Below are 10662 nucleotides of genomic sequence, written 5' to 3' on the forward strand. Positions count from 1 at the left end.
CTGTTCTTTTAAGTCTTTACTGAGCTTGTTACAATATCGCTTCAGTTGTTTATGTTCTGGGTTTTTGGGCAGTGAGGAAGGTGGGATCTTAGTTCCCTGACTGGGGATCAAACGCATACCCCCTGCTTCGGAAGGTGAGTTCTCAGCTAGTAGACCCCCAAGGAAGTGCCAGCAGATGTTTTCTGCAACAACAAAATGAACAGCAAAAAAAAAAAAAGGCGGGGGGGGGGGGCGATAAACGCTTTGGGCTTTGTGGAACATACCATCTCCTTCAAAAATATCCAACTCAGTCATTGTAACAGGAAATAGCCACAGGTTATTGCATACCCATATACAAATGAATGTATGCAGCTGTGTCCCAATAAAACTTTATTTATAAAAGCAGACGGAGGGCCGGACTTGGCCCACGGTTCATAGCCTGCAGACGCTTGACCTAGAGCAATGCAACCACTCCTAAGAGTTTACTGAGAGCTTACAGCTGATATGTGAACTTCATGTAGATCATCTATTTCCCACTCAGTTACATTTTCCATTTTATTTTCAAAGTACGAATCTCTGCCTCACACCAGAGCTTGATGACAAACCCATTTAAATTCTTAATATGGAAAAGTCTGGAGATTCTCAAGGAAGCACTTTGCTGTTCTCTTTGCCTTCTGCATTACTAACCACAGAAGCCTTCCAAGACAACGCCCCGATCATCACCAGCAACTGAACTTTCCAGCTCTAAGCTTTTTGTACTGAGCAATTAAAGTAAAACCTGTCGAAGGGAACTTGACTGTGCTCAGGTATGCTTCCAATATTTTTTTTGTTTGTTTAAGATGTGGAGTGGTTTTTTTTTTTTTTTTGAAATCTTTATTGAATTTCTTGGGGCTTCCCAGGTGGCTCAGATGGTAAAGAATCTGCCTGCAATACAAGAGATCTGGGTTCAATCCCTGGGTTGGTAAGATCCCCTGGAGAAGGGAATGGCAACCCACTCCGGTATCCTTGCCTGGGAAATCCCATGGACAGAGGAGCCTGGAGGGCTAGTCCAGGGGGCTGCAAGAGTCCGACAGGACTTGGCGACTAAACCACCACCATTTACTGCATTTGTTGCAATATTGCTTCTCTTTTAGATTTTGATGTTTTGACTGCAATGCCTGTGGGATCTTATTCCCGGACCAGGGATCAAAGCCCCACCCACCTGCTTGGGAAGGAGCAGTCTTAACCACTGCACCTCCTGGGAAGACCGCCTGGGACTCTGCTTCTGAAAATCCATACAGAAAGAATGAATATAGGTATATGTATAACTGATTCACTTTGCTGTACAGCTGAAACTAACAAAACACTGTACATCCATCTCTGCTCCAATATGAAATAAAAATTAAACTAAAAAAAAACGCATACACAGTCTGAATCAATGCAGTGTGTGTGAGAGCTTAGCTGCTCAGTAGTATGAGACCTTGTGACCCTGTGGACTGCAGCCCTCCAGGCTCCTCTGTCCATGGGATTCTCCAGGCAAGAACACTGGAGTGGGTTGCCATTTCCTCCTCCAGGGGATCTTCCCGACCCAGGGATGGAACCCGCATGTCCTGCACTGCAGAGATTCTTTACTGTCTGAGCCACCAGGGAACCAACACAGAGGTCTCAGCTAAACAGCCTCTAGGAAACTCCGAGATAAAACTGTCTGATTCTTCCAGTCTGATTTGCCTCAGTCTCTCTCTGTCTTTCTTTTTTCCTATAACAAAGCCACTACGGAAGGATGTCTTAAAAAAAAAAAAGGAAAAAATCAGTTTTGGATTCCAGACAGAGCTTTAAAGCCAGGATAAGAGGAAAAAATTTCAAATGCACAAATGGACAACTCATCTTAGCTCTCTTTAAGGAATCATCCGTGATGCCCTTCTTTCTGGCTTGTGCTGAAAGCAAGTCATCAGCCCAGCCCACCCACTGCCTGGTTCTGCCAGCGGGTCAGAACCCTCCAGATGAAACCCACTCTCTTTCTCCTTGAACTTCGTCACTCTGCAAACCAGGGCGACTCTTCCCTGCACCATCTCTTGGCTGCTCTTACAGCCCTGCGTTCTAGAACCCTGGACCTTAACCATCAAGGTCTGCAGAACCAAACGAGCCACTGCCTGCTCCCTTTCTACGATGATCACCCCGAGCAGATAAGTCTCTTTGCCAGGCATCTTTAACCCCATGATGTTGTTCAGTCGCTCTGTCGTGTCCGACTCTTTTTTGACCCCATGGACTCTAGCCCGCCTGGCTCCTCTGTCCATGGGATTCTCCGGGCAAGAATACTGGAGTGACTTGTCATTTCCTCCTCCAGGGGAATCTTCCCGAACCCAGGGATCAAACCCGCCTCTCCTGCATTGGCAGCCGGATTCTTTTCCACTGAGCCACAAGGGAAGCCCATCAAGCAGTGTACCAAACATGAAATTTGTAAGTATTATTATTATTATTCAGTGTGCAAAGCACCACAAAACAGATTATTATCGTTATTGTTAAGCAATGTTTATTTCTGGTTACTCACTACACGTCAGACGTTATCATAAGCTCTTTACAGGAAATATCTTGTTCTGTTTGCATCATATGAGTTTGTAGCCAGGAAGCAACGTCAGGGTGGTTGGGCTTGAAGGCCAGTTTTCTTAGCCTTGACAGTCTGATAAAAACATACACATTCAATGTAAAACATGCTGCTATTTGGGACTTCCCTGACAGTCCAATGGTTTAAGACTCTGAGCTGTCAATATACGGGCCACAGGTTCGATCTCTGCTCAGGAAACTAAGATCCTGCATGTCAAAAGATTAAAAAAAAAAAAAAATGCTGCTATTTATCCTGAGTTCGATGCCTGCGTCAAGAAGATCTGCTGGAGAAGGAAATGGCAACCCACTTCAGTATCTTGTCTGGAGAATCCCATGGACAGAGGAGCCTGGAGGGCTACAGTCCATGGGGCCGCCAAGAGTAGGACACAACTGAGTAAGCACACACACGTGCATTTATAACTACACCTATTTTAAGAGGTTGTTTTTGTTCAGTCGCTCAGTCACGTCTGACTCTTTGTGACCCCATGGACTGCATCACGCCAGGCTCTCCTGTCCATCACCAACTCCTGGGGGTCACTCAAACTCATGCGCACTGAGTCGGTGATGCCATCCAACCATCTCATCCTCTGCCATCCCCTTCTCCTCCCACCTTCAATCTTTCCCAGCATCAGGGTCTTTTCTAATGAGTCAGCTCTTTGCATTGGGTGGTCAAAGAAGAGGGACTCTCCCTAAACAGAAATCTTGATATTATTCTGGGCCTTATGAGGGACTGGATATGTGCCTTGGGAAGAGCAGTGTAAATTTGCAGAATCAGTGGAAAAGGAGAAGAACTTTCAGGAAGCCAGAGGATATGTTTACAAACAGGAACTTTTACCTGGGAGAAAAAGTGCATTTCTCCATCGTAAACTATCTCCACCTTCCCTGGTCAGCAGAAAAGAAAGGAGCATTAAATTCAGTTTTGGCTTCAAGATACACAAAGACAAACAGAGAATAAAAATTGGATAGATGAATGGATAGATGGATGGATGGGTGGGTGAATGAGTGATGGATGGATGGATGGATGGATGGGTTGGTGGATATATGGATGGGTGAGTGGATGGGTGGATGGATGGATGGGTGAATGGGTGGATGATGGGTGGATGGATGGATGGGTGAGTAGATAGGTGGATGGATGGATGGATAGGTTAGTAGATGGATGGATAGGTGGATGGATCAATGGATGGGTTGCTAGATGGATAGGTGGGAAGATGGATGGATGAATGAATGGATGGATGATGGATGGATGGATGAGTAGATGGATGGATGGCTGGGTGGATGAATCAATGGATGGATGATGGATGGGTTGGTGGATGGATGGATGGGTGGGTGGATAAATGGATGGGTAGATGGCTGGATGGATGGGTAGATGGATGGATGATGGATGGGTTGGTAGATGAATGGATAGATGGATGCATGGATGGGTGGATGAGTGGATAGGTGGGTGGATGGATGGATGGGCTGGTGGATGAATGGATAGATGGATGGATGAGTTGGTGGATGGATGGATAGATGGACAGATAAGTGGATGGATGAATGGGTGGATGGATGGATGGATAGGTGGATGGATGAGCTGTTGGATGGATAGATGCATGGGTTGGTGGATGGATGGATGAGCATCTATCCATCCATGGATGGAATAGCACTATCTAAGAAAAATCATTCAGTCTGTTTCATCAGGGTGTGTGACAGTCCAAAGAGAACCCCAGAGAATGGCTGTGGCCGGCACACAGGTATGGGCCCCTCGCAGTCCCAGCTGGGAGGCTGATGGCGGAGATTAGGGGAGAAAGGTTTCCATCTGAAGGACCTGATAAGACCACAGTCAACAGGATGTGGCGATGACCCACGTTCCGAAAAAAGAGAACAAAGGCACAGATAACGTCCCCTTTAGGACCCGGCAGGATTGAACGGAAATGTGCATTTATTTTTTTTTAATATTGAGAAAAGGGAACTACCAGCTTGAATGGTGGGGGCGTGCGGTAGAAATGAATTCACTTGTTATTTTTGTGATCCTTACTCTAGGCCCCGGTCTTCTACAAGGAAGTAATAAGAAAGAACAGATCATGCTGACTTTAAGATACATGTGCCTGTTTCATTTATTGATCTGCCTCATCTGACATTGCCTTTACTATTATTATTTTTTAATTTTATTGGAGGGACTTCTCTAGTAGCCCAGTGGTTGGGACTGTGTGCTTCCAATGCAGGGGTCTTGGGTTGAATCCTTTTTTGGGGAATTGAGATCTTGCAAGTCCTATGGTACCACCAAAATAATATATAAACAGATAAAACTTTAAACGAATGTGTTACAAGTGCATTCTTAAATAACAGTAATTTTAGTAAAATTCAATGTTCACTTTCAGTGGATTTTAGTAAAAAATTTTAAAGGCTTTTAATGTTGACCACAAGGATCATTTGTCTGATTATTTTTTAAATTTACTTATTCTTTATTGAAGAATAATTGCTCCCCAATGTTCTGTTGGTCTCTGACATACGTCGGGATGAGTCAGCCACAGCTATACGTGTGTCTTCTGTCTCTTGAACCTGCCTCCCACCTCCCACCCCATCCCACCCTCTAGGTGGTTACAGAGCTCCTGCTTGAGATCCCTGTGTCAAACAGCAAATTCCCATTGGTTATCCATTTCACCTGTGGCAAAGTATACACTTTCAAGTTCCTCTCTCCTTCAGTCCCACCCTCTGCTTCCTCCCCTTGGTCTTATTTTATTATTTTTTAACATAATGTACACTGCTGTTTACTTTCCTTTCTGTTCCCAGGATGCGTGTTCTGTTTTACTCTTTGCAACCTCACAGGTCAGACTCTTCTCTTTTCTTCTTTCTGACGCCAGTTCTCCCTTCCTGACACAAAGCCTGGACCTTTCCATGGGACCTGTGTGCGTCCCAAGGCTTCTAAACCATTCACATGGGCACCAAGTAGCCGAAAACAGAACTCCCAGATGTTTTCTCAGGAAAACGAGATTGTCCCGCGAAAGAGATGGGCGCAGTTGAGTTCCAAGGACAAACATTTGCCCCACGTGAAGGTCACTCTCTTCTCTCTTCTCCGCAGTAAGTTTGGAAAGAACAGATACTTTTTTTCATTTCTATAATAGAAAGGCATCACTATAAGAGACGTGTGGTTGTTCATTTGCTCAGTCTTGTTCCGACTCTGCGACCCCGTGGACTGCAGCACACCAGGCTTCCTGGTCATTCACTATCTCCCAGAGTTTGCTCAAACTCATGTCCGTTGAGTCAGTGATGCCATCCAACCATCTCATCCTCTGTCGTCCCCTTCTCCTCCCGCCTTCAATCTTTCCCAGCATCAGGGTGTTTTCCAATGAGTCGACTCTTTGCATCAGGTGGCCAGAGTATTGGAGCTTCAGCTTCAGCCTCAGTCCTTCCCATGAGCATTCAGGACTGATTTCCTTTCGGATTGACTGGCTTGATCTTCTTGCAGTCCGAGGGACTCTCAAGAGTCTTCTCCAGCACCACACTTTGAATCGACAACATTCCCTGAGCCCCTTAGGGGAGACCTGTATTTTTTGAACAAAAGAAGCAGGCAGGCAGATCTCCCTTCCTTTTGCCCTTGCTAAAAGCACCGTGTGACTAGGTGACCCAAAATAGCACAAACAAGACCCAGAGGGAAAGCACAAAAGGGAATTCATTTTCACGCCTGTGTCTTTGCACGTCGATGGCATGATTCATGAAAGATGCTACAAGCTTCTGAGCATCTTCTGGGTGGAAGAGATGGCGGCTTGTTTGTGCTGATTTTGAAGAGGGAGGGTGATGGAGACAGTGTACCTCCCTGCCCAAGCCCCCTTGCGTCTTGTCTTGTCTTTAAATATATATATGTGTGTATATATATATATATATATATTTTAATCGAGGTATAGTTAATAGGTATAGTTCACGTTGGATGGCGGATTCAATGGACACAAACTTGGGCAAACTCAGGGAGATGATGAAGGACAGGGAAGCCTGGCGTGCTGCAGTCCATGGGGTCGCAAAGAATCAGACACAACTGAGTGACTGAACAACAACAACAAAATAGTTGCCGTACAATCTAACTCCCTGACGTACAAGATGAGGTGACGAGAAAGTCGCTAAGTTGTGTCCAAGTCTTTTGTGACCCCATGGGCTCTAGCTTGCCAGGCTCCTCTGTCCATGGGATTCTCCAGGCAAGAATACTGGAGCGGATTGCCGTGCCCTCCTCCAGGGGATCTTCCCGACCTAGGGAGCTAACCCCTGTCTCTTATGTCTCCTGCACCGGCAGTCAAGTTCTTTACACCTAGCACCAGTTAATAAAAGGTACCTAAAGTCAAAAAAAGTGCTTTCCAGGTGGCAATAGTGGTAAAGAACCTGCGTGTGAATGCAAGAGACATAAGAGACACAAGTTTGGTCCCTGGGTCAGGAAGATCCCCTGGAGGAGGGCACGGCAACCCACTCCAGTATTCTTGCCTGGAGAATACCATGGACAGAGGAACCTGGCGGGCTACAGTCCACAGGGTCACAAAGAGTTGGACACAGCTGAAGCAACTTAGCACACACGCAAAGTACAACAAAACCACCTTCTTTTTTCCAAACCACTGTAATACCGCTATAATTACTAATGCAAACACACACACACACACACACACACATTCCTTTCCTTGCAAAGAATGTGGTCCCATTAGCTGGAAACCTTCAGATTATACTTAACTATATAGTAATTAGGCTTGTAATGCCACTTTTATTATGCATTGGATTAGATGGTTAGCATAATTATAGCAACCGGTTCAGTCTATATCAAAACCATGTAATTGCTTGGTGGGGCTGGGTGATACAACGCAGAGCCGATGTTCCTTGAAAAGCAAAGATGTTAAATCAATTCTCCCCCATGTCCTTAAAAAGTCCTTTTCAAGCATGGTTGTTTCTGAAAACAACAACAACAACAAAAAAACAATAGCTATGTACAAAGAATTGAAATATAGCTCAGAGTTCCCTTTCTTGGTAAAGCATGTTGTTGTTCCGTCACTAAGTCACACCCAACTCCATTTATCCATATCCTTCCATCCATTTATCCATCCATCCTTCAGAGTGAGGCTGAAAAACCCCGACATAGCATGAGAGACTGTCGAATTGTCTATCTAGTTATTCTGGTGACTCAGATGGTAAAGAATCCACCTGCAATGTGGGAGACCTGGGTTCGATGCCTGGGTTGGGAACATCCCCTGGAGAAGTGCATAGCAACCCACTCCAGTATTCAAGCCTGGAGAATCCCCTGGACAGAGGAGCCTGGCGGGCTACTGTCCATTGGGGTTGCAAAGAATCAAACATGACTGAGCAAGTAAGCACAGCATTTATTCTATCCATCCATCTATCCATCTATCTATCTATCCATCCATCTATTCATCCATCCATACCTGCATCCATCCATCCTTCCATTTATCCATCCATCTATCCATCCACCCATCCATCCATCTATCCATCCATCAGAATGAAGTTGAGAAATCTGGAGTTAGCATAAGAGACTGTCTCATTATCTATCTACTTATTCTACCCATCCATTTATCCATCCATCCATCACAGTGAGGTTGAGAAGTCCTGAACTAGCCTAAGAGAGTATCTAGTTATCTATCCACTGAGTCTATCTATCTGTCTATCTATCTATATCTATCCATCCATCTATGTATCCATCCATTCACCCATCCATTTATCTGCTATGGCTGTGGTTCTCAACCAGGGACGACTTTGCCCCGAGGGGACATATGACGATATCCGAGGCATTTTTAGCTGCCAAAACTGGGGGAGGGGGTGCTCCTGACACGTGGCAAGTGGAGGCCATGGATGCTCCTCCACACCCCACAGGGCCCACGGACGCCCCACAGCAGAGACTCATCCAGCCCCAGACGTCAGAGAGGCTGAGGTTAGGGAAGAGTGATTTCACACGCGGTCACATCAGTGTATTTTGGTTTGGGGGCGGGGGGAATGAGCCACATGCAGTTTCTCTGCGCTCACGTCTCATCTCTTAAGCAAGCACTCTGTTTTAGATCTTCTTGTCCAGAAATAAAATGTTTGCGAAATTTTCTCTATTGCTTGCCAGAGAACAAACACGGAATCCTAAAACACCTTTCAAATGGACCATACAAGCATACTTCACATTTCAGTTCTTAAGGATGTATCCTTCCAGTTCAGTTCAGTTCAGTCGCTCAGTCGCGTCTGATTCTTTGCGACCCTGTGGACTGCAGGCTTGCCTGTCCTTTACACTTTAGACCTTTTAAAATTATTTTTGGCTTCATTTGTTTGAAGCATTTTATTCCACTCCAATATCCAAACTATATTTTCAGTTCAGTTCAGTTGCTCAGTCGTGTCCGACTCTTTGCGACCCCATGAATCGCAGCACGCCAGGCCTCCCTGTCCATCACCATCTCCCAGAGTTCACTGAGACTCACGTCCATTGAGTCAGTGATGCCATCCAGCCATCTCATCCTCTGTCATCCCCTTCTCCTCCTGCCCCCAGTCCCTTCCAGCATCAGAGTCTTTTCCAATGAGTCAACTCTTCGCATGAGGTGGCCAAAGTACTGGAGTTTCAGCTTTAGCATCATTCCTTCCAAAGAAATCCCAGGGCTGATCTCCTTCAGAATGGATTGGTTGGCTCTCCTTGCAGTCCAAGGGACTCTCAAGAGTCTTCTCCAACACCACAGTATTTTAGGAAATGCATTTGGGTTTGCCAGTGTGTTTTTGTAATACAGGTAAGTGCCTCGGAAGTAGAGCTCATGATTGTATTTCTGTAGGTAAAAATAGCAGATCAGACCTCTTAGGAGAATCAGAGGCTATTCGACACTATGGAATAAACACAGCAGGCTCAGGTATCTCAGGAAAATTGAGAGGATGAAAGCTAAGCTCAGCACTGAAACGACAGCATATTTCAATTCCAACTTAAATCAATAAAGGAGGTTTCATTTTAGCTGCTAATTCTACTTTGGCCACCTGATGCAAAGAACCGACTCAGTGCAAAAGACCATGATGCTGGGAAAGGTTGAAGGCAGGAGGAGAAGGGGAAGACAGAGGATGAGATGGTTGATGGCATCACTGACTCCCTGGACATGAGTCTGAGCAAGCTCCGGGAGTTGGTGATGGACAAGAAAGCCTGGTGTGCTGCAGTCCATGGGGTCGCAAAGAGTCGGACACAACTGAGCAACTGAACAAGAGTAACGACAATGGTTAGGAAAACATCCAGCTCACCTGTGTCTTCATAAAATTCCACTTAAATAGTACAGATGTACTGACACATTGTCTCATGTTTTTAAAAACCCTTTATGAAAACAATCAATGTAACATAGCTGATTCCTCTTCCTTTTAAAAACTATACACATCACGGTGTATAAGAGAAAGCTAGTGGCATTTTTCCCTTGTGGTTCAGACAGTAAAGATTCCTCCTGCAATTCAGGAGACCCCAGTTCGATCCCTGTGTTGAGAAGATCCCCTGGAGGAGGGCATGGCAACCCACTGCAGTATTCTTGCCTGGAGAATCCCCATGGACAGAGGAGCCTGGCAGGGCTACAGTCCATAGAGTCAGATAGAGTGCAAAGAGTCCGAAAGATGATACAGTCCATGGAATTCTCCAGGCCAGAATACTGGAGTGGGTAGCCTTTCCCTTCTCCAGGGCATCTTCCCAATCCAGGGATCGAACCCAGGTCTCCCACATTGCAGGCAGATTCTTTACCAGCTGAGCCACCAGAGAAGCCCAAGAAAACTGGAGTGGGTAGCCTAACCCTTCTCCAGCGGATCTTTAATGAACATTTAAGTTAAATGAATATTAAATTAATTTAATATTCATTAGAATATTTACTGTTAATAAAAGATTAAATGCATTCATATTAAATGAATACGGCAGCATCTCTCTGTTCATACAACTGGACTTTCTCCATTTTTTTTTTTTTCCATTGTTAAAAGGACCTCCAGGTCAATCAACAACCTGTGAGTCAGACTCCTGATCCTAGATTTTCCCTTCTGAGTCACTGTGAAGTTTAGCCCTAATGTCAGGAACAGTAAGGTCAGCTGACATAAACCCTCTCAACCCCCAGGAAAGGCAGAGACTCGTCAGACAGATAAGATTAGAATTCCATAGACGGA

The sequence above is a fragment of the Bubalus kerabau genome, chromosome X (assembly GCF_029407905.1).
Source record: "Bubalus kerabau isolate K-KA32 ecotype Philippines breed swamp buffalo chromosome X, PCC_UOA_SB_1v2, whole genome shotgun sequence".
NCBI lineage: Eukaryota > Metazoa > Chordata > Mammalia > Artiodactyla > Bovidae > Bubalus > Bubalus kerabau.